The 24206-nt window shown below is 36.9% G+C and overlaps 1 protein-coding gene and 1 pseudogene across 1 annotated transcript in view; one reads left to right on the top strand and one right to left on the bottom strand.

The window, feature by feature from the left end:
• The window catches only part of SGCD (sarcoglycan delta), a 965947-nt gene that overhangs the window by 39559 nt on the left and 902182 nt on the right, over positions 1-24206 (top strand). The gene's annotated exons all lie outside the window — the stretch shown is intronic.
• LOC112820555 (U4 spliceosomal RNA) lies at positions 22756-22816 on the bottom strand (annotated as a pseudogene).

Below are 24206 nucleotides of genomic sequence, written 5' to 3'. Positions count from 1 at the left end.
AACAGGGGCCATTTTTTTCTCTGTCTCTGTTGTCTTTTCCTGTGGCTGTCCTAAGGAATCACCACAAACTTAGAGGGTTAAACAACACAAATGGACTCTCTTACAGTTTCAGAGGTCAGAAGTCCAAATTCATTTTCCCTGAGCTAAAGTTAAGGTGTCAGGAGGGCTGGTTTCTTCCAGATACTCAGGGGGGGAAATTTGATTACTTGTGAATCTAGTGGGCACCTGTATTCCTTGGCTTATGTTCTCTTCCTCCATTTAGGACACATCACTGTAATCTTTGCTTCCATTGCCACATGGCCTTCTCATTTGACTCCTGTGTTTATCTTATAAGGGCCCTGTGATTATATCAGACCCACCCAGATGATCCATGATAATCTCCCCATCTCTAGATCCTTAACTTGATCACATCTGCAAAATCCCTTTTGCCCTGTGAGGTAATATTCACAGGTTTCAGGGATTAGATAAAGGACATTTTTGGCGCTATCATTTCAGCCTGCCAAGGTCCCCTACCAGCTTATGAATCTTCTGATGGTAGCAGTTCTCCTGTTACTTTCTTGACCATATGGAAGCCATGCACATGTCTGTAGTTGAAAGTTTGTGTGTAATTTTTTTTTTTCTAGTTTGCATCTAAGTTCTTTTGGGTTTACTAAGACAATGCAAATAGAGTCAATGATTGAAGCTTAATATCATTGCAAGAGTTTTTTTTTTTTAAGACTTTATTTCTTTATTTTGCAGAGGGGGAGAGAGAGAGAGAGACAGAGAGTACACGCACACAAGTGGAAGGGGGCAGAGGGAGAGGTAAAGAATCTCAGGCAAATTCCACACTGAGTGTACAGCCTGACATGGGGCTCAATCTCATGACCCGGATATCATGACCTGAGCTGAACCCAAGAGTTGGGTGCTTAACCAGCTGAGCCGCCCAGGTGCTCCTGATTGTTAAGAGTTTCTTAAGATATGCTTGAAAATGAAGATATTACTTAGTATGGGGATACTTTAGTGACTTTAGATAGAGAAAAATGTTTACTTTTAAAGAACTAGAGTGACTGATTATTACCCAATGGAAATGAAAACACTAATTCAAAAAAATAAATGTACTACTATGTTTATTGTAATATTATTTACAATAATCAAAATATGGAAGCAACCCAGATTTCCAATGATAGAGGAATGGATAAAGAAGATGTGGTAGATATATATACAGTGGAATATTACTGAGCCCTGAAAAAGAATGAGGGCTTGCCACTTGTGACAATGTGGATGGACCAGAGGGTATTTTGCTAAGTGAAGTAAGGAAAACAGATAGACAAACACCATGTCATTTCACTTGTGTGTGGAGTCTAAAACAAACAAGCAAATGAACAGCAGCAACAGAAAAAGAGAAACAAACTCATAAATAAAGTGAACAAACTGGTGGTTGTCAGAGGGGAGTGGGGATGGGTGGAATAGTTGGGGGAGAATAGGTGAAATAGGTGATAGGAATTAAAAGGTATGAACTTCCAGTTTTAAATAAATAAGTCAGGATAAAAAGTACAGCATAGGGAACATAGTCCATAATATTGTAATAACATTGCACGGTAACAGATGGTAAGTATACTTAATCCTAGTGCACATTGTATAATATATAAAATTGTTGAATCCCTATATCATACACCTGAAACTCATATAGGCATGCCAATTTTACTTCAATAATAAATTAAAAAATAAAGAACTAGGGTGATTGATTTTTCATGATTCTCCATGATGTCTTATAGCACTTCATATCTCTTTTAGAGTACCCGCTCTGTCTTATGTTAAAGTTGTTTATATACATGATTTATCTTCTTACTAAACTGTAAGCTTCTTGGAGACAGAGCCCCTTTTTGATTTATCAGTGTATCTCATAGAGCACATAGCCTATCTAAAATATAATTAGGTGCTTTGCATGTATTAACCTTTTTAATGCTCACAAAAACCTGAGACAGAGGCTCAGAGAAGATACATAACTTGTCCCAGATTAGGCAGTTAATAAGATACAGTGCTAATATTCCGACCCACTCTGACTCCTGCACTCATGCTTTTATCAACTTCATTATGTTCCTCTTTATATTGCACTAAAGTATATGCTGAATGAATAATAATTATTGCTTATAGCTAGCACAGCACTTTCACGTACATTAGATTATTAGATCCCCATTTAAAAAAAAAAAGGCAGGCAATAATCACCTGCTTCTTTATTTTAGAGATGAGCAAACAGGCTCGGAGTGGTCAAGGATGTTCACTCATTTGATCTTCATTCATTAAACAGATATTCACAGTACCTCCATGAGCTGCTAATGTTGGTTGGGCAAGGCCTTGGGAAACAGTGGTAAGCAGAGAGAAAAGGAATTTATGGTGCTCTGGGGAATCCAGTATTACCTGTGCCATGACTCTTCCACAGGAGAAGTAGTGTTTTGTGGAATAGATAATAGGGGACCATCATATCTGTGGCATCACAAAAAGCTTCTCTGAGAAGGGTATCTTAATCAATGAACTTTCGCTTTTCCAGTAACGGAAACTCTATTTAAAATAGCTAAAACTCTCAGGTATATATTGGCTCATATTGCTGAAAAAAATCTATGCATATAAACTAGCTTCTAGATTAGATCTGGAAGTTTATGTGATGCTATTAAAACTCTGTGTTGGATTTATTCTTCATCCCTGGTTACAAAGATGGCTACTAGGCAGTGAGATGTTTTTTTTTTCTTACTGTTAGAGACCCAGAAGTAAAGAGGACAATTCTTTTCTGATAGCTCCAGGAAACATAGTTCTTTAGGAGGAATCAATGTGGCTCTATTTGGACCATACGTTTAAATATGAGGATGGCCCAGGGTTCAAGGTACTCTGATTGGCTGGATAGGGTCATGTGGCTATTTCTCCTCTGTGGAGAAATCAAGTTTCAGGCTTGATATTGGGGGAGGGACAGTTTTCTGAAGGGTAAATTTATTAAGTAGATCAAATTAACAGCTATATCCTACCAGGGTCACATAGTACAGGCATTTATGCAATAACATGAACTACATGTTTCTCAAAATCACCACACTATGCAAAGTCAAGCAATGAAAACCACAGGGCTTAAGGGAAAGATGGGGTTAGGGACACCACAAACAAACTTTGTTGGTGACACATAAAAGAACCTAATAAAAATGGTAGCACAACCGTGTCCATAAATACTTCAGTAAATATGGCACTTTACCTTGAAAAAACCTAGAGTTTGCTTTTGGAGGTGGACAAAGGATGGGTTCCTCCTTATGAGTTATTGTGAAGTGGTAGAAGGAGGGTAATATAAATTTGCTGTCTTTTGTAGCCTTAAATTCTGGAGCATGTTTTTCTGCTTTTGAGAACAGGTCCTTAGAGGCATACATTTATAATTGATACTTGTTTCATCAGATTGAAAATTTGATCCAATTTATAGCTTTCTTCCTTAATTAGTTTTGGTAGCATTGCTACAAATTCTTTTATAGCTCTCTCATTTTTACCTGAGGCTTCACCCAAAAGCTGAAGATTTTGGAAATTTGCAGAGATATTTGAAACCACTGAACCCCACTACTAGCAAAAGGGGCCATTTATGTAGAATTTGGCAATTTCTGTTTAAGGTCTTCTTGAATAGATGGTGATTTCTCTTTGATCATGAAAAGGGTTTGTTTGTTTTTTTCTTTCTTTCTTTGCTGTAATTCATTCTATATGCTCAATAATCTCTTCAATTCTTCTATTTCTTTAGGCTGCTATTGAATTGAATTCACAACAGTTGAATTGTTCTCGCCATCGATCTTTTTTTTTTCTAACTTTGTCTCTGATGGTCTGCAGTCTTGATTTCTTTATGCCCATTGCTCAGGGGATAAACATTTTCTCTTGCTTTCAAATTCTTATTTAAAGTTTTTACTCAAGATTTAAAATTCTCCTTTTGCATGTACTTCATGGTGTTTTTGAATCTGGATACTTTGCATAAATAGAATGTTGAAAGAGTGTTTTTTTCATATAGGCAAGTTCATGAGTGTGAAAGAAGAGTGAAACTGTAGGATAATACACACAGTGAACTGCTTGCTGTTAGATATTTGAGATGTGTGTCTTTTGTGTCTTCTTGCATAGCTGGGTTCACCTGGATGGAGTTTCTGTGTTTACCTAGTGTAGTGTTTTGGTGGACATAATTGTGCATATGCAAATACCAAACTTGGGTTATACTCAAATTGTTTTTCAATATATCAATTATATTACAACACCTGCCTTTTCAAAACAAGCGTTATAGAAGAACCGACTATAATTGGAAGAGGAGAGAATAAAACCTAGACCTTCTAACTCTGCCACTTTTGCTCTACACAGCAGTGTTATTAGGGCTAGCAGTTGTGTGAACACTCGGTTTCAAATATGAAATTAACACAGAAATGCCAGAGCCTAAGTGTCTAATCTTGTTACCCTGGGAGCTTATAAGGCTTTAGATTTATTTTTGGGCTATTACAGCCATTGTTTAAAATGCATTTGGAACAGTTTTGCCTTTGCCCTTGCCTATAGAGCCATTTCATGGCATATTAAAAAATCATTTTCACTATTTTATTACCAAGTCTCTCACAAGTATCCCTACTTGATCATTATTTTTTTCTCTGATTGCAAAATGCATTGCCAAAAGAGAGTTTATGAGAATACTCTGTAAACTCTAAAGAATTGCACTAATAGAAGTTGTTACTTTATGACTTGGCAATAGTTACTAAAACATGAACCATATCTTTCATATATAAACTTTGCCACCATTGGGGATTTCCAAAATAAAGTGGCAGAGACTCTGAAGTTAGTTCCAAAGAAGAGCTCTTAAAATGAGCTCTTGAACTTTGTTGGGAGAAGTTGTATTGCAAGCTTAGTTTGAATAAACTCCCTGAATCTCTACTGTATTGTATGTTTACTTTTGCCATTTTATAATTTCCATATATATTTCTAAGATTTTATTCCTTCCCAATAATACCAAAGTGACAAAACTTGAGCAGTGGGTCCATATTTTAATCCTTTTTACATTTAACAGTGTCCAGTCTGGTATCTCGTACAGAGTAAGTTCACAACTGATGATTACCTGCTTGGCTGGTTTGTTGGTTCCTTTCTAGGGGTGTCCTATGTGTAGAAGTTACTCAGTGAACATTTGATGCTGTGAATCTTTTATTGTTGAATATAGTATTTTGTTGTTTTTTTAAAATATAGTATTTTGTAAGTAGGTGGGATTATATTTAAGTGAAGCAATCAGTGGGATAAAAGAAATTTTTCATTGTGTTTTTTATTTCCTTCCTTTGGATCTTGGTTGTAGAAATGTGAACTTGTAACACACCTCAGCACCTTAGCAAATTTCCATTATTGGGCCCAGTAACTCCTGTCTCTTGTTTCAGTATATTATTTCCTTTTTAGCTCCAAACTCCAGGCTTATTTCACACCCCCTGAAGATACTCACTCTAAAATGCCTTCTATGCGTCCCTACATTTGCACATATTCTGATGAAGTACATAGTACTAGTTTGGAGGGTGTAGGGTTTTAATTCACATAAAAATCATGTGCTATTATTTATCTTGTTTTTGCTCTCTTTTTTTTAAATCAACAATGTTTTTGTGATCTGTCCAAGTTATTGTTGTAAACCTAGTGTGTTGTTTCTGAATTATATTCCATAATAAGTTTTTCACTAAATTATCCACTTTCTTACTGACAGACCTCTAGCTTGTCTCCAAACCACTCTTGCCAAAGAAATGCTGTCTTTGTTGAATATCCTTTCACACATCCCCTTATAAGCCTCTTAGAAACCAGTGTGAGAGATTCTATGGGCCAGATATTTAAATGTGAGACTTCTGACCCATAGTACATATTCAGACTTAATTTATCTAAAGACGACCAGATTGACTTTTGATATAGCTGTTCTAATTCACACTCTCCAAATCAGTGCTTGTCCTCTCACATCCTTGCCAACGCCTGGTATGATTTGATTTTCCATATTTGCCTTTACAGTGGGTAAGAAGGGATATTGTATTATTATTTTATTTTGCACTTTTCTGATTAAGGGTAAGTCTGAGTCCTTTCTCATATTTAGTGGACACTCAGGTTTTCCCTTTTGTGAATTTTCTATTCATGTACTTTTGGGTAGTTTTTAAACATTCTTAGAGGACATATGTTAATTCACTGAAAAAAATGCTTCCTTAAACTTGTGGGAATTAAGACACTGAAATAAAATGTAGATAATCTCTTCATAGATTTGGGTCATTATGTCCAGTTTTTTTCTATCTGTAAAGCAACAGTATAGACAAACTCTGGATTCCCTGTTTCTCCCTGTTTCTCCATTACAGCATGGAGGATTATCTCATGGCATGACACTGAGTTCTTCCCCTAAACAACTTGACACTGTCACTTTTTGAAAAGACACTTGGGAAGCTTTGTGGCATTCAGAGTCATATTATGTTGTCTGCATAACTGAGTAAATTTTATGTGTTCTGGCAGGGTTTGATTTCAAATGGTTAGAAAATGCTCTTTGTGGAGCCAATTAAAATAGTGACATGGATAGTGCATTATTTTTCTTCCTCTGGAGTGGAACTTCTGTCAGAGTTCCTGTATCTTAATTGGCTCTGTTTGAAAAGAAATTTGGAAATCCCCCCTGCACTATAAATGTACTTATTTATCCCATGGATTTCCATCTGGTGCCTTTACAATGATTGTTGAAAATTACTTGTCTTGCTATTTGTTGGAAAATGAGGTGCAGTGTCATTTGAATTGATGAGAGCTGTACCACCTCAGATGAGGTAGCATTCCACAGTGATAGGGGCTGAGATGCAGCTCCAGTAGGTGCAGAGGGAAAAACATGATTTTTAGAAATGCAGAGTACAGTATGAACTAATAGTAAATCATTAACACCGATTTATAGCAGTGATTCTCAAACTTTCTGTGTTCACAAGGCACTTTGGAATATTTATTCTGACCCCTCATTGGAAGAGAATAAAAGACCCCAAGTGACTCTGAGCAAGATAACACTCTATGAAATAGTCAGTTTGACTGATCAAAATGTCTCACAGACTTTCTAAAGTACCCAGAATTATCACCCAACTGACTTGGCCATTCTTTAGCTCAGTGCTATGGTTTGAATATTAAGGTTCACATGCTTCTGGCTTATCTAACTACCTGTATATTTAAAATAAAATCATGGAATGACTTTAGCTTTTATTATGTATTCAGTTTCCTTGAGGGATAAAGTCTAACTTTCAATTCAGTCAAATAATAGACTGTTAGTTTTAGAAATGGGACTATACATCATCTAGCTAGATTGTGTTAGAGATGAGGAATCGGAGGCTTTGAGAAACCAGGTTTCCTGAAGGTGAAGAATCATTGTTGATCAGTTTCTTAAGTTTTAGGAAACTTTCAAGAGAGAAATATTTCTTTCCTCCAATTTTGTTGGAGACCTCCCTGATAAATAGGCCATGGACTCATATGGGTCTTATCTCAGGTTCTTTGGTAATTTCAATCCATCATAAAGCCTGACAAACCCTCAAATGAAAGGACATGGAAATAGTGGTTCTTTGGTGTGATTTGGTTTGTCTATGTCCAGATATTTTATAAACTGAATGATAAACTAATAGATACTTTCAATTAATTATTCTAAATGTTTGTATTCCTTAGACTACTTGATCATTAGAGTCAGTCCAGCACATCTGCCTAGATAAAGAAAGACTAAAAGAGTAATAGTAGTTAGGGGTGCTTTGGTGGCTCAGTTGGTTAAGCATCCAACTCCTGATTTCAGCTCAGGTCATGATCTCAGGGTCATGAGATTGAGCCCCATGTGGGGCTGGGCATGGAGGCTGCTTAAGATTCTCTTTCTCCCTCTTCCTCTGCCTCTCCTCACCCCCTGCTCACATGAGTTCTCTCTCTCAAAAGAAAAAAAAGAAAAAGAGTATAAATAGTTGTTGTTAGTGGCTTATAGCTGCATACCATGAAGCCCAGGGATTCCTTATGAGTTACTTGAAATGGAGTTCCCATGGAGAGGAAGGGCTAAGTAGATGGAGAAAGAGGGGTCAAAGAGATTAACTCCAGATTCTTCGCATTTGTTTCAGTCAGAGCCATACCATTTTTTTTTTTTAAGAGAGAGAGAGAGTGCATGAGTGGAGCAGGTTGGGGTTTGGGGGAGGGTTTGGGGGGAGGGGTAGAGGGAAAGGGAGAGAGAGAATCCCAACCAGTGTCCACGCCAAGCATGGAACCCCCACATAGGGCTCATCTCAGGACCGTGAGATCATGACCTAAGCCGAAATCAAGAGTCCGTTCGTTGTTCAACCAACTGAGCCACTCAGGTGCTCCCCTTTTTTTTCTTAACGTGCATTTGGATTTTATTTTACAAAGAGTTTGGTTGCCATACAAAAATTGAAAAACTGCTAAAGTTCATTTGGAGAGAAGGTAAGTTGAACAAGCAGAGACTAGTTCATTATCAGTAGTAGTTATAGCAACTGCTCAGGTTAGTGAGTATGGATCTGTTATAGGGCAAGAGCTCAGCTACAGAAGAGGATATTGCCCCTGAGTGTTCTAAGGGATAAAATAAGACCTGAAGCCTCATTTTTTTTTTTTTTTGGAAAAACAATGTATAGGGCAGCTCCTGCAAGTAAGAATTATCTAAAATCAGAAGATTCATCCCAGAGCTAGAAGGAGTAGATAGAAAGGAAGAGATGGAGAGAGGGGAGAAAGAAGGGGGGTGGAAAGGGGGAGATCTTGTGACCTCTCTGAGCCTCAGGTCTGTCATCTAAAAATTTGTAGATGAGTACCTGTTATTGTGAGGCGTCCTGAAGATGAAATGATACAGTGTATGAAAATAGTATGTGGAAGTGCAGGTATGTATGGAAGGGAACTCTGTCAGTGGAAGTGCCCTTGGTGGGAAATTAAAAGTACCACTCCCCATCCTATTAAAGCTTGAAGAGGCAAAGAAGGACAAGTGAAAGAAATTTCAACAGAATTTAAAGAAATTTAAAAATTTTAAAGTGATATGGACTTAAAATATAAATACGTTGAAGGGCAGTTTATATGAATTCATATTTGGCTGTTAAGTGGTACTAGAGTCATAGTCCTAATTCCAGTGACCTTTGGGGTTGCTCTTGAGGACAGAAAATCTAGCCGCTTGGTGACTGAACTTGGTACAGAACTCCTATATTCTTAAAACTTAGGCTCTAGGAAGGACTTTTTTCATAGGCTCTAAAAGCATAGTCACTTAAGGTATTCTGCATTTGTCACAGTGGGAACTAATAGAACATGATGAAACTAAGCAACCCAGAAAGAATAAGGCAGACTAATTGTCCCAGATTAATAACAATAACACACTTGTTCAGTCTAGAATTAATTCATGCTGAAAATAATATTGCAACAATGTCAAACATCTCCCTCTCCAGACCTCAAATACCAGGAAAGCTAGGCTAAAACATTCTGTCCCCTGTGTGGAAATGAAGAGCATCAGTTGTTTGGAATACAATGTGTGGTAGTAACAAAGCTATAGGAATAATCTGCAGCCATATATGTATATGTATATATATGGGACAAACAGAAGAAACAAGAAAAGTAGAGCACAAAAGAGAGAGAATCAAGTTAGCATCATCTTTTGGTGTCGCCTCCTCTTGATGTCCTCTCTATGGCTCCAGGCTATATGCTATTACATACTTCCGATCACAGAGATATTTGCCAGTCATGAGTATGAGACACTGTAGTGAGGAATCCAGGCTCAGGTCCTGCTCTGGAGGGGCTCCCAGTCCAGCGGGGAGACATAAACACAGATGAGGCAACGTGCTGTACGGGGCCCAGGTGCCCTGCTTACTGAAGTAGAGTGCTCCGTGTGCCTTTGACACCCTCCAGATTTTGAGAGGTTGCAGTAGGTTTCCTGGAGGGAGTCATATCTAAGCTGTTACCTCCAAAAGGAATAGAAGTTAACCTGGAGCTCGTGGAAAGGGGGGGAGGTGGCAGCTGGAAGTGGACAGGGAGAGATTTCCAGGCAAGCCTGAAGACCTGGGGTAGAAAAGAGAGCAGAACTAATAGCTATTGAATAATGTTGGAGCATGGAGAGTGTCAGGGTCGAGGCAAGAAGTGATGCTAGAAAGGTAAATGTGATGGGCAGGCAGTAGCAGCAACGCTGACAGGATTTGGAATGAGGGGGTAGTTTGTAAGGTGTGGGAAGCATGGGAGAGTCACGATCCAGCTGGGATAGGACCACTGGCTGCAGCTGGGAGACACCAAGTTAGAAGGTGGTTGTGGTGAGCTGGGCTGGGAGCGTGATGTGGTGGTGTTTTTGTGGGGCAGTGTTGGTCCTGGTTACAAAATCAGGTGCCAGAGCCCTTTTTTTATTCAGGTTTGTCATCTTTTTTTCTGATCCCTTACCTCCAGTATCTACAAAAAGTTCTACATTAAAAGTGGTTTGAAAATGATAAAGATATAGCCACAAGTATCAGCTATTAATAAAAAGGCAGGGTGAAATGGGTCAGGTTACACATAGTACTTTTAAGTCAGGTGTTCCTAGCTCTTTCACTGTTGTGAGATTCTTCACATGCATTTATTTTTTATTGAGTAATAGAGGATTCTGTTTTTTTCAATAGCCAAGATATTCAAATTGCTGGTGGGAATATAAATGGGTCTGTCCACTTTGGAGACCAGTTTATTATGACATAGTGAGTTTGAAATTGTATATATCCCATGGCCCTTAAATCCATTTCTGGCTATATGCCTCAGAGAAATTCTCACACAGTTTGTATAAGAGATGTGTATAATACTGGTGTATTCATCAGACTACTGTTTGTGGTAATGCATGATTGAGGAAACCACCTAATAGACCATTATAGAGAAACTGGTAAATAAATTGTGATTTATTCACACAATAAAATGCTAAAGAAATCTTGAAATGAAATATATATATCTGTGTACATGGACAAATTTTTTAAAAACACCAATTCAGGCCAAAAAAAAAGGAAGTCTTAAAAGAATATACTATGATACCATGAATTTAAGTTTTAAAACTCATAAACCAATACACTTTTATTAATTATGCATGTGTACGTATGGGGTAAAATGTGCATAAAGGCATGCGAAAACTCAGACCAACTTCTTCACCAGTCTCTTTAAAGATTTCCCATAGTCTTTAGTATATTTATCTATAAATAGCAAGATAAGTTCCACCAGAAGATCGATAGAGCTGTAAATTAAGCCTTTCTCAGTATAAATAATCTGAGTGTTCCAGATATTGCTATGATTGCTGCTAGTTTCCATGTATTTAGTGCTTCCCGTATACTTTTCCATATTTGTGCTGGACTGGCCCTTTGGGAGTTAGCTAATGTTACCTTGGGGAATGTGAAAGCAAAGCAATATTTGTCATTGATGACAACATCTGTTTGGAATATGTGATCGTATTTTCTCTCTTTCTCTAGAAATATTCTATTAGGAAATGTTCAATAAAGAAAAAGGAGTGCGAATAGTGCAGCTTTTCGGAACGAAATGCATTGTTCCATTTGCAAAAATGTCTCTTATTTAGTCTGGATTCATTCTGTCACAAATGTCAGAAACGGAAGTTTCCTTAGCTTAAGACAAAATGAGGATTATCAGCTTGACTCCCGAAAACCTGGATGATGTTTTATTAGGCATGGCTAGACCCAGACACTTACACATTACTGTAAGATCCATCTCTCTGTTGGGCATCATTCCCAAGCCGACAGCCCCAGACTCCCATACTCCCAGCTCAGCCACCTAAGCGGCCAGAGACCATCTCTCCTGCAGGGAAGTCTTGAGGAGGCTTTGGATTGGTTTGCTTTGGGTCACAAGCCCCTTTCTGAAACAATCACTGTGGTAGAGAAATTAGCTGGGGTATCTGGTCAGGCAAAGGCAGTTTGAGGCACCGTTAAGAAGGAATAAGGAAGGAGTATTTCATTAAAGGGACCATGGGGTGATGTGGTCCAGGGCCAGGTCAGGGGGCCATGCTAACACTGTAGATGCCATAGAACAGCTTCAATTCTCTTTTTTTCATTTTCTCCTTCACACACCTACAGAAAGTGCATAATAAATAAGCAATGCATGTTTTAAGCGGTCTTGAGTTTTGCTAAAGCATAACTCACTCCTAGGAATGAATGGCCTTTCCCCAGGTGAGCCTCTCCTTTCCCACACTAATATTCATCATCAGTAGCATTTGGCTGAATGAGAATTAGGGAAGCTCCTCAAAGAGATGTACCAGAAATTACCTTGTTCAATGATGGGCTTAAAGATGAAACCCGTGCTTTCCCACTTTGAGAATATTAGCGATTGGAGCTACTTCATTAGCTGCTTTCATTTGTGCAGATGCTGATGGAAGACAGGGGGACTCATCTTCATCAGAATGCTGCCAGAGTGTGATCTGAGTGCAAGTGAGCTCTGCTATTAAAAGCCCAATAATGACTTGTGTCGGTTCATGCAGATTTGCTCTGCTGGGTTACTCTGTGCCCGGCATTTGGCTCTGCCTAGATAATATTTAAATCAGGCACTAAGTGTAATTAAGTACTACCCTCAGCATAGCTCTCCTCTTAAGACATTTTTATTCACCATGATTTAGAACATGACAATTGGGTGAGATTAAGGCAGCAAATTGTGCCTATAAAACAAACCGTTGAAAATAGCAAGGGACTATAAAATTTTATAAAGGGAGTACTGCACATGCCTCCAATCCGATAAAACTTTTGTGAGCTGGGAGATTAACTGTGAAATAAAAGTAAGCCAATACAGTATGTGTCACATCCAGACTATAAATTGCATATTATTGTTTAGTATAAATTTTATGTTCCCTCCCCAAATGACTCCTTAGCATCTTGAGAATACCCCAGACAGCATACAATTAATTAACCTTCAAGGGAATCAGCTTCTAGAGACGGTGGGCCATTCTGTGAGTGTAAGGAATTTGGGTGGCAGTATCATAATGCGATAGTGTTGGGTCTTTTGGGGGATTTCTGTGATTCTTGTAGTTGCTACTTTGGTTTCCTTATTTACTTGGTTCATGTTTATATCCTGCCTGTTGTAAAGGATGGAACTGATTTCTGAGGCCCTTGAAAGTAATCTGCTTTTTGCTGAGGGTTCTGGGGTTTTATGACTACATGATACTTTAATGCTCATCTACCCCTGCACCTCCTTTTAAAAATGAAGAAGCTGAGTTTGCAAGCATTAAGTGGCTTACTTAGGTTCACATTGTGAGGTAAGGGGACACTGGATTCTCCTTCAGGGATAATCATGCCCCATTCTGTCCTTCTGCCTAAAACTTTGAAGGTTTTCCTCTGTTAAAATGGATATAATGTATAGGTATTTTTTTCTGATTATAATAACAAAAGGTTCTTTTTTAGAACATCTAGAAATTCCAGGAAAATATTTTGAAGTAAATTAAAAAAAATTCATCTACAATCTCACTGATCAGAGAGAACTACTTTTAACATTATATTATGTATCCTTCTAGCCTTTTACCTATGTACATGAAGAAATATAGGTAAAACTATTTACTTGACAAGTAAGAAATATTCTGTTTTATTCATTTAATACATCTCTTGGGAAGATTTTTCAAAAGCATCATTTTTAGTAATTTTATGTTACATCAAAATAATATGGCTCTTTAATAATTTGTTTAAATATTCTACTATTGTTTTATTGCTGGTCCCTTTTCCCCTGGGTCCAGATATGAAAGACTTTTAAAAGTAAAAAATGACCTAGAGACACATGAAAAATGACAGATTTTTGATGGAACATAAATCTTTTTTAATGTTTCATATGGAGTAGTTTTATGTGAACAACTGAATCAAGTTTTATGTGATAATATCCAAGATTTTCACACCTGATAAGATTAGATAATATTATTTCTACATCAGGATAGATTTATAAGTTAAGTAGATTTTTTATAATTTGAATTTGCTCTCTTGCCAAGAGTATGCTGGCTTATAGGTATCAGTCTGTATAACTTTAAAATACTATGTCTATCGCTTGGCCTTCCATAGTGGCCATTCATTCATTCATTCATCTGTTTTTTTTCTTTCACATCCTTGCCTTCTAAGCATATACCAAGCACCAGGGTGCTGTGGGTACATGAAAGATGAATATGAATTGTCTTTGCTTCCACAGTTGATACTTTAGCTGAACAGGCAGGTAAGTGAACAATTCACCATTACAAGGCAGAACATCCTGTGGAATAATGACAAGGCATGGCTTCACAGTCTGATGATAAAGGTGGATTTTGGTGGACACTGGATAGTCCAGGCCAAGAGAACAGCAAAGACACAGAAGAGTCAAGATACCTAAAATGCTTGAGGAATGCTGTTGCATCTGGGGAAAGGAGAGTGTGGAAGGAGAGAAACAAGAGATGTCAGACCATAAAAACATGCTGCTTTTATTTTCCATATTTAAATTCAAGGAGATAAATACCTTTTTCCCTGATTCTGCTCATATCCATCATTCAGGTGGGCAATGAGGGATTATCAAGACTGTAAAATGAGCTGGAGACCAGGGATTTGTTAGTTCTAGTCTGTTTGTGTTACTTAATGTTATATGGTAATGTCTCTTCATCTTAACTTTCTTTTTTTATTTATTATTTATTTATTTTTTAGAGATTTTATTTATTTGAGAGAGAGAGAGAGAGAGAGAGAGAGAGCATGAGCAGGGAGGAGAGGGAGAAGCAGGTTCCCTGTGAGCAGGGAGCCCAACACAGGGCTCAATCCCAGGACCCTGAGATCATGACTTGAGCCGAAGGCAGACGCTTAACCAACTGAGCCACCCAAGTGCCCCTTAACTTTCTTTTTTTAATATAGGTTCTGTTTCTCAAGGGGGAAATGGAAATAGCAGAATACAACATAAAGCATGTCTATAATATTTAGATATTGTCACCAAAAAGAGTGTCAGTAACTGTTGGAGTTTGCAAATTTAGGCTTTTCTCTCTCACAATCAGAAAGCATAAAATTTAGAGTAATACTTCAGTTAGTTGGATTAATGGAGACTCTTTGAAATTATTATTGAAAGAGAAAGGCAGCTTTATTACTTTCATATATATAATTTGAATTAAGCTAATAAAGAATTGCTTAATAGATGCCCTGATGAACCTGCTTTAATGAATACATGAAAATAATTTGTAATTAGAATAATAATTTTATGCAAATGAAAGTTGACGAGGTTTTCAAGTGCCTGAAGATAGTTTGTTTTCTGAAATAGGATAAAAATACCTTAGAGTTATACAAATACTGATTCTTGCATTTGCATGGTGCTCTCTCATTTTTTAAGTATAATACTTTAAAAAACATCTTCTCATTGGGTTCTCACAACAGTTATGATCCCCATAAAGTGTGTTCGGAATTTTTAGCCTCATTTTATAGATAAGAAGTCATAGAGACATGAAGTTAAATGATTTGTTGTAGGTCACAAAATTAATAATTGATGGAACCAGGCCTAGAGGGTAGGGCCTTTGATTATTATACGGTTCTGTATCTCAGTTTATACTATTAATTTTCTTAGTATTTCCTCTTTTTCCTGCCAGAGTACCATGTGTTTTGGATTTTGCATAAATTCAGGAAGCAAAAAGGATCGAAGAGCCTTAATTATATTTATAAAAACAACACGTATGGTATGGTGTTCCCTTATGACTGCCTCAGTAATTTGAATCAAACCCATAAAATCCAAATTCTAAAAACAAAGCTTTACTACTTTGTTTTTAGGATTAAGTTGGCATTTTCGAGATTTAGAGGGTATCATCATAGGTCTTAATTATTAGCAAGATGGAAACTCTTGGGTACCTGGGTGGCTCAGTTGGGTAAGCATCTGCCTTCCGCTTAGGTCATGATCCCAGGGTCTTGGGATCCAGCTCTGCATCCAGCTCTCTGCTCTGCGGGAAGCCTGCTTCTCCCTCACCCTCTCCCTCTGCCTGCCACTCCCCTTGCTTGTGCTCTTTCTCTCTGTCAAATGAATAAATAAAGTCTTAAAAAAAAATATGGGAGCTCTTTAATTACATCATAAAGACTGTGTTTTTTGGAAAAGTTGGAAAGTCGTCCCAAATGTCATGTTGTTAAGAAAGAAAGAGATAACTTTATATTCTTACTCTTCATTGGTTGCTTTCATGAGTGAATATGGAGTAGTGAAACTTTCAGAGGATTGCAATAATTTTTGGGCTTTAATTTAGATACTAGTTTGCAGACTGATGAGATCCATCATTGCAAGGTTAAGTAATAAGATGTAAGGATAAGCACTTCAAAATGATATGTTTTTAAAGAATTTCATAATATAACGACAGTCATATCAAAATGATTTTTACATGTTTTAGTAAAATATATTGCTGTTTTCTTCTAAATCTATAGATCTAAAGAAAAAAAAAAAAGCAAATCCAGACCCTAAAAACATGAGCAACATGGAATATTACTGTGTCACTTCCTTGTTATATTAGAGAATTGGTATAAGACACCTCTTCCTTCAGGTCTATGTATCAAGATTTGCTGCTTGAAATAATAGGTATATTGCTTGTTCTTCTGTGTCTTTTATATAAAAGCTGGTGACATGCATACTCATTGCAGTGTTATGCTTAGGCTGCAATACAGTGATTTTGCAGTATTCTAAGTAGCATTTTAAATTCCTTTGCACTGCACAAAGCTCTTCTCAGGTACTAATATAATACTTTCCCATCTGTCTGTCTTCCATGAAAACTTTTGAAGGGATAAGTGGAATTTATTTTACAATGAACAAAAATATGATTAGGGTTCTGGATAGGATGGAGTGGCTTGTGGTAGAATAATGCTCTTGCTGAGAACAACCAGAAAATATGGATAACCGTTTGAAAAGTTATGCTTAAATGCATCAGAGAATTTTTGAGTTAATGAGAACTAGAATGGCCAAAATTTCAGAGATGGTAACACCATGAAAAGCTAAGCTGATGATTGATATCTACTTTTTGTCTGAGCAGATAACCTACTTCTGGCCATGGGTAGGAAGTAGAGGATGGGGCCTCTGCTCAGACAGAGGGCTGCTAATAATGGAAAAGGAAACTTACAGGACTTTTGGTGGTCTCATGGAGTGGAATAAAAGAGGAAAAAAATGGTGACTCAAAACATAGCCTGCTTTTTCCTCATTACCTTTGCTGAATTCTGAAAATGAGTGGAGTTGGGGGCAAGAAACAAAACAAAAAACAAAGTCAAGAACTTCTAAAAACAAAACAAAACAAAACTTCTGGTAAGTATCATTGAAACATCAAAGATTAGTGTTTAAGAACTGTTGAGATAATGATCCTGGTGATCATACTTACTATTCAGTTGGAAGCATACAAGACTGCACCCTAGGGGGAGCAGACTTCAGAGGTTGATTGAGCCTTAGTAAAACAACAGCCCAGCCTCAGATTATTCTTTGGTTGGATAAAGGTCATCAACTCGGACTCTTTCTGCCTAGCAGAATAAAGGGTAAATTTTCTCCAGAGGAAAATAATGTGTTCTGGAACCTCTACAATTTTTAACACAGTGCCTGACATTCCTTTAACTCTAACTGACAAAAAGTATCAAGACAAAAAAAACCATCAATAGAATATATTCACAGGTGATCTGGAAATTGGTGTTATAAGACAAAGTTTTAAAAGTGGCTGTGATTAATATGTTCAAGAAGCTAGAGAAACTGAGTAGCAATGGATAAAAACATGGATACTTTCACCACAGAGGGACCATCTATAAAAAGAGTCAAATGGAAATTGTAGAACCAAACAATATGATATTGTAAGTTAATTACTCAATAAATGTATTTTACAGTAGAATACAGGAGCAATAATCTGGTAGACAGCTCAATAGAACCTGTCCAACTAAAGCACAGAGAGGAAATAAAAGAATGTATAATAAGTAAAGGAAGGATAAGAATTGTAGAATACAATGTCAACGTCTAACGTACAAGTAATTGGAGTACCAGAAGTAAAACAGAAGGGTTCAAGATGGAGGTATAGAAGGATCCTGAACCCACCTCCTCCCATGAACACAACAGACCCACAGCTACATATGGAACAGTTCCTTCTGAAAATGACCTGAAGGCCAGGTGAACAGCACATCTACAACAAAGGATAAAAGGGCCACATTGAGACAGGTAGGAAAAGCATACACATTGTCTTGCAAGAAACCCCACACCAGCTGTAGTGACCCACGTTTGGGAGGGATCTCATAATATGAAGCTTCCCCCTGAGGAATGAGGGGTTTGTGCCCCATACCAGGTACCCCAGTCCTTGGGAACTGCATTGGAGAGATGAACCCCCAAAGCCTCTGACCTTGAAAAAAAAATGATACTTCTGGGAGAACCATAGGACTATAGGGAATGGAAAAATCTACTCTTAAAGACCTTCCGCATAGACCCATGACCTAACACAAAAGCAACAATTTGAAAAGCACCTAGACCATATGAGAAAGAGACTTATTTGTTAAAGTGTCTGCCTGAAAGTCAGAAACCTGTTGGGAGTTTTGCAGGCATAGGGGTGCTAGTGGGTGTCATTTTTGCATTCTTCTTTTGCCTAGTTAGTGCTGGCACTATTGAGGCCATTTTCACACCCCACCCTCTAGCCTGCTAGCTCTGGTGGGAGCCCCCTACCCTGCATGCCATAGCCACAGTCTGCCCCACCACAGCTAGTGGATATGCACACTCCTTGAGTACCACCTCTGGTGGCCGGGGGTAATTGTGTTTCTGGGGCCCATGGGTTTGAAACAATTGAAGAAGTAGTCCTTGGCAGGCTACCACTTCCAGGCCCTGCACAAATAGTGGGCTAAAACATACCTGCATTCTTCATTTCTTCATTATTTTCTTGTCCTGGAGCATTAGCCTGAGGGACAGGATTCAGGTTTGCCACATATCCCAGAGGCTTCAGAGGTGCCCCTGGGAAACATGGGCAGGGACACACCACATTAGCACCCTCCCTTGGCCTTTCCATTAGCTATTGATACTTCCAAGAAAGAAGTTCACATCTAAAGCCATGAGTTTTGCAACTGTTACTCAGGAGATACCTTCAGACTTCCTGGTCTAAGGCCAGCAGGGTTTATGATTGTGGACTCACAGGGCTCTACATATTTACATACCTTAAAAGCTGCTGGCTGCAGATCTAGCTTACAGTTAGCCTGGAACTAAGCCGTGTCTGAGAGCCTTCTCTTTGGAACCCTGATTCACCTTAGCATACCCTCAACAACTGGGACCTGTCAAGAACAAATCAGGCTATTTAAAATGACAATCACAAAGGTTTGAGAAACAACCAGACCAGGGCAATGTTGAAAGATAAGGTTCATCTCTACACAAGTCTAGTCCTTCAAGACTGGGAGAAATAGCGGTTTTGCCTAATACATAGAAACAAACACAGAGAGTCAAGCAAAATGAGGAGACAGGAATATGTTCTAAATGAAGAATAAGACAAGAGCTCAGAAAAGAACCTGATGATATGGAGATAAGTAATCTACCTGATGAAGAGTTCAAAGTAATGGTCATAAAGATGCTCACTGAACTTGGGAGAAGAAAGGATGAACACAGGGAGAACTTCAACAGAGATAGAAAATATGAGAAAGTACTAAATGGTATTTGAAGTTCAAGAATGGATTAGCAACCTAGAAGAGAGGGCAGTGGAAATCACCCCATCAGAGTGGCCAAAAATTGTTTTAAAAAGTGAAGATAGCTTAAGGGATCTGTAGGACAATATCAAGCAGAATAACATTTGTATTATCAGGGTGCCAGAAGAAGAAGAATAGAGAGGAAGATGTAGAAAATTTCTTTGAAGAAGTAATGGCTGGAAACTTTCTAACCTGGGGAAGAAAACAGACATCCAGATTCAGGAAGCAGAGAGAGTTCTAAATAAGATGAACCCAAAGAGATCCATACCAAGACATATTATATTTAAAATGTTAAAAGTAAAACCAAGAATATTAAAAGCAAAAGGAGAAAAACAACTTGTTATATACAAGGGCTATCAGGTGATTTTTCAGCGGAAACTGTGCAGGCCAGAAGAGAGGAGTATGATATGTTGAAAGTGCTGAAAGGAAAAATCCTCCAAGAAATAATACTATACTCAGCAAGGTTATAATTCAGAATTGAAGAAGAGATAAGAAGTTTTCCAGACAAAAAAAACTGAAGGAGTTCATCACCACTGAACCAGCCTTCGAGAAATGTTAAAGTGAATGTTAAAGTGACTTCATTAAGCTGAAAAGAAATGGCACTTAACTAGTTACAAGAAAATATGTGAAAGTAAAATTCTCACTGTAAATGCAAATATAAAGTAAAGGTAATATATTACTTATAAAGCTAATATGAAGGTTAAAACAAAAGTAGTAAGGTTAACGATAACATAATTAAGGGATACACAAAATAAAAAGTTGTAAAATATGACATAAAAGCACAGCATGTTCAGGGGGAATAAAAATGTAGAGTTTTAGAATGTGCTCAAACTTAAGTCATTATCAATTTAAAATAGATTTATATGTATATATGATGTTATATGTGATTCTCATGATAACCACAAAGCAAAATCTATAGGATAATGTGAACATAACACTAAGAAAATCATCAAGCCACAAGGGAAGAGAGCAAGAGAAGAATAAAGGAACAGAGAGGAACTATTAAAAACAGGCAGAAAACAATCAAGAAAATGACAGTAAGTACCTATCTATTAATAATTAAATGTAAATGGACTAAATTCTCTAATCAAAAGACAGAGTGAGTGGATTAAAAAATGAGACTCATTTACATGTTTTTAAGAGACTCACTTCAGAACTGAGGACACACTAGAGTGAAAGTAAAGGGATGGAAAAAGATACTCAATGCAAATAGAAGCAAAAAGAAAGCTGGTGTACCTATGCTTATGTTAGACAAAGTAGACTTTAAAGCAAAGACTCTAATAAAAGACAAAGAAGAACATTACATAATGATAAAGGGAATATAACAAAAGGATGTAATAAGAGAATATATCAATTGTATATATTTATGCCCCCAAAATAGAAGCACCTAAATATATAAAGCAAATATTAACAGACCTAAAGGAAGAAATTGAGAGCAATATAGTAGTAGTAGGGGAACTTAATACCCCACTTACATCAATGGATAAATCATCCAGATGGAAAATCAATAGGGAAACATTGGTCTTAAATTGCACAGTAGACCAAATGGACTTAATAGATATATACAGAACATTTCATCCAAAAGCAGCAGAAAATACACATTCTTCTCCAGTGCTGCACATGAACATTCTCTAGGATAGATCATATGTTAGGCCATAAAACAAGTCTCAGTAAATTTAAGAATATTGAAATTATATCTAGCACCTTTTCCAATTACAGTGATATGAAACTAGAAATCAATTATGGGAATAAAACTGGAAAAATTAAAAATATGTAGAGATTAAACAACATGCTACCAAACAATCAATGGGTCAATGAAGAAATCAAAAGAGAAATTAAAAAAAAAAAACCCAAAAAACCCCTGGGTGACAGGCATTAAGGAGGGCATGTGATATGATGAGCACTGGGTTTTATATGCAACTGATGAATTACTGAACTCTACATCTGAAACTAATGTTGGCTAATTGAATTTAAATAATAAAACCCCTGGATACAAGAAAGACATGAAATTGGAAATACAAAAGTCAAAAATCCATGGGATGCAGCAAAAGCATTTTTTTCAGTATAGTTTCAGGATACAAAATCAGTTTACAGAACTCTCTTGTATTCTGTACACTAATAATGAACTATCAGAGAAATTAAGAAAACAATCCAACTTACAATTGCATCAACAAGAATACCTAGGAATAAATTTAGTGAATGAGGTGAAAGATCTGTACATTGAAAACTACAGACACTGGTAAAGAAGACACAAATAAATTGAATGATATTCCATTCTCATGGGTTAGAAGAATTAACATTGTTAAAATGTTCATACTATTCAAAGCAATCTACAGATTCATTGAAATTCCTATTAAAATCCCAAAAGTATTTTTTACGGAACTAGAAAAAATAATTCTAATAATTGTATGGAACCACAAAAGACTCTGGATAGCCAAAGTGATCTTGAGAAAGAACAAAACTGGAGGCATCACACTTTCTAATTTCAAAAAAAAACTAGAGATCTAGTAATCAAAACAGTGTGGTATTAGATTAAAACAGACACAAATCAATGGAACAGAATCGAGTGTCCAGAAATGAACCCAAACATATGACAAAAGAGCCAGTATACATTGGGGAAGGAACAGTCTCTTCAACAAATGGTGTTGGGAAAACTGGACAGCTACATGTAAAAGAATAAAACTAGACCACTTTCTTATACCATTTACAAAACTAACCCAAAACAATTAAAAAAACTGGCATGTAAGACCTGAAATCATAACACTCCTAGAAGAAAACATAGACAGTAAGCTTCTTGACATCAATCTTAGTTATATATTTTTGGATCTTCAAAGCAAGGGAAACAAAAATGAATAAGGGACTACGTCAAACTAAAAAGCCTCTGCATAGTGAAGGAAACCATCAACAACACGAAAAGGCAGTCCTACTGAATGGGAGGTTTGTGTAAATCATATATTCGATAAGGGGTTAATATCCAAAATATATAAAGAAATCCTACAACTCAACAACAACAGAAACAATCCAATTAAATAGGTAGAAGACCTGAGTAGACATTTTTCCAAAGAAGACATAGTTCAATAGGCACAGGAAATGATGTTCAACATCACTGACTATCAGGAAGATGCAAATCAAAACCACAATGAGATATCACTTCACACATGTTAGAAGACAAACCATGAGACTCTTAGCAATAATCGTGCCTCAGATAAACCTCATTGGCTATGATACTGCCACTGTGCAAAGCTCATAAAAGACTCTTAATTGTAGGAAACAAACTGAGGGTTGCTGGAGGGGAGGGTGTTGGGGGATGGGGTAACTGGGTGATGGACATTGGGGAGAGTAGGTGTTAAAATGAGCACTGGGTATTATATAAGACTGATGACTCACAGACCTGTACCCCTGAAACAAATAATACATTATATGTTAATTAAAAAAAAAAGAGTGGTTATTCTCAAAGAGACAACAAATATTGGCGAGGATGTGGAGAAAAGAGAACCCTTGTACACTGTTGGTGGGAATGTAAATTAGTGTAAATTATGAAATAATTTTAAAAATTGCTATTCCACTGCTGAGAATTTATCCAAAGAATATGAAAACACTAATTCAAAAAGATATATGCACTTCTGTGTTCATAGCAGCATTGTTTACAATAGCCAACATATGAAAAGAAGCTAAATGTTAATTGATGGATGAATGGATAAAGATGTGATATATACGTATATATACATGTAAAAGGGCGTATTACTTTTTCATTTCACTTAGCATAATACCACCAAGTTCCATCTATCTTGCTGTTTACAACAACATGGATGGACCTTGGTGGTATTATGCTAAGTGAATTAACTCAGATGGAAAAAAATTCTTTGTGATTTCACTTATATGTGGAATCTAAAAAGAAACCAACAACAAATGAACAAACAAAACAAACTGATGAATATTCATAATCTTTTCTAGATAAAAGGAAAGGAGGGAATATTAGCCTTATTTCATGATTCTTTAATGCAAAAACTATAAGAACTTTAATGAAGTTAGGAACCTAGGTGTTCTATGTTATAAAATAATTCAAAAGGAGTTTTAACCTACATAACAATCTTTGTTAGGATAATGAAAATTATTTCCTTATACATATTTGAAATACATAATCATATTATTCAAGACTGATTGTGTCTATCATCTTAAAAAAAGGCCAATATAATTTTTATTGGATTTTAGTAAATTTTTATATAAGTGGTCAGAAGTACAGAGAGCTATATACTTCCATTGAGTTAAAGATCTTTTTTTATATTATTTTATTTTTTATTGTATTTTATCTTATGTTAGTCACCATACAATACATCACCATTTTTCATTGCAGTGATTCATGATTCATTGTTTTCATTCAACAGCCAGTGCTCCATGCAGTACATGCCCTCCTTAATACCCGTCACTGGGCTAACCCATCCCCCCCTCCCCCTCCCCTCTAAAACCCTCAGTTTGTTTCTCAGAGTCCATAGTCTCTCAAGGTTCATCTCTCCTTCCGATTTCCCCCCCCCCTCATTTTTCCCTTCCTTCTCCTAATGTCCTCCATACTATCCCTTATGTTCCACAGATAAGTGAAACCATATGATAATTGACTTTCTCTGCTTGACTTATTTC

Source organism: Callorhinus ursinus, unplaced genomic scaffold, assembly GCF_003265705.2.
Source record: "Callorhinus ursinus isolate GAN/ISIS: 27379988/994484 unplaced genomic scaffold, GSC_fseal_2.0 scaffold3, whole genome shotgun sequence".
Lineage (NCBI taxonomy): Eukaryota > Metazoa > Chordata > Mammalia > Carnivora > Otariidae > Callorhinus > Callorhinus ursinus.
Note: the sequence above shows the minus strand (reverse complement) of the source record. Positions and strands in the feature narration are given on the sequence as shown.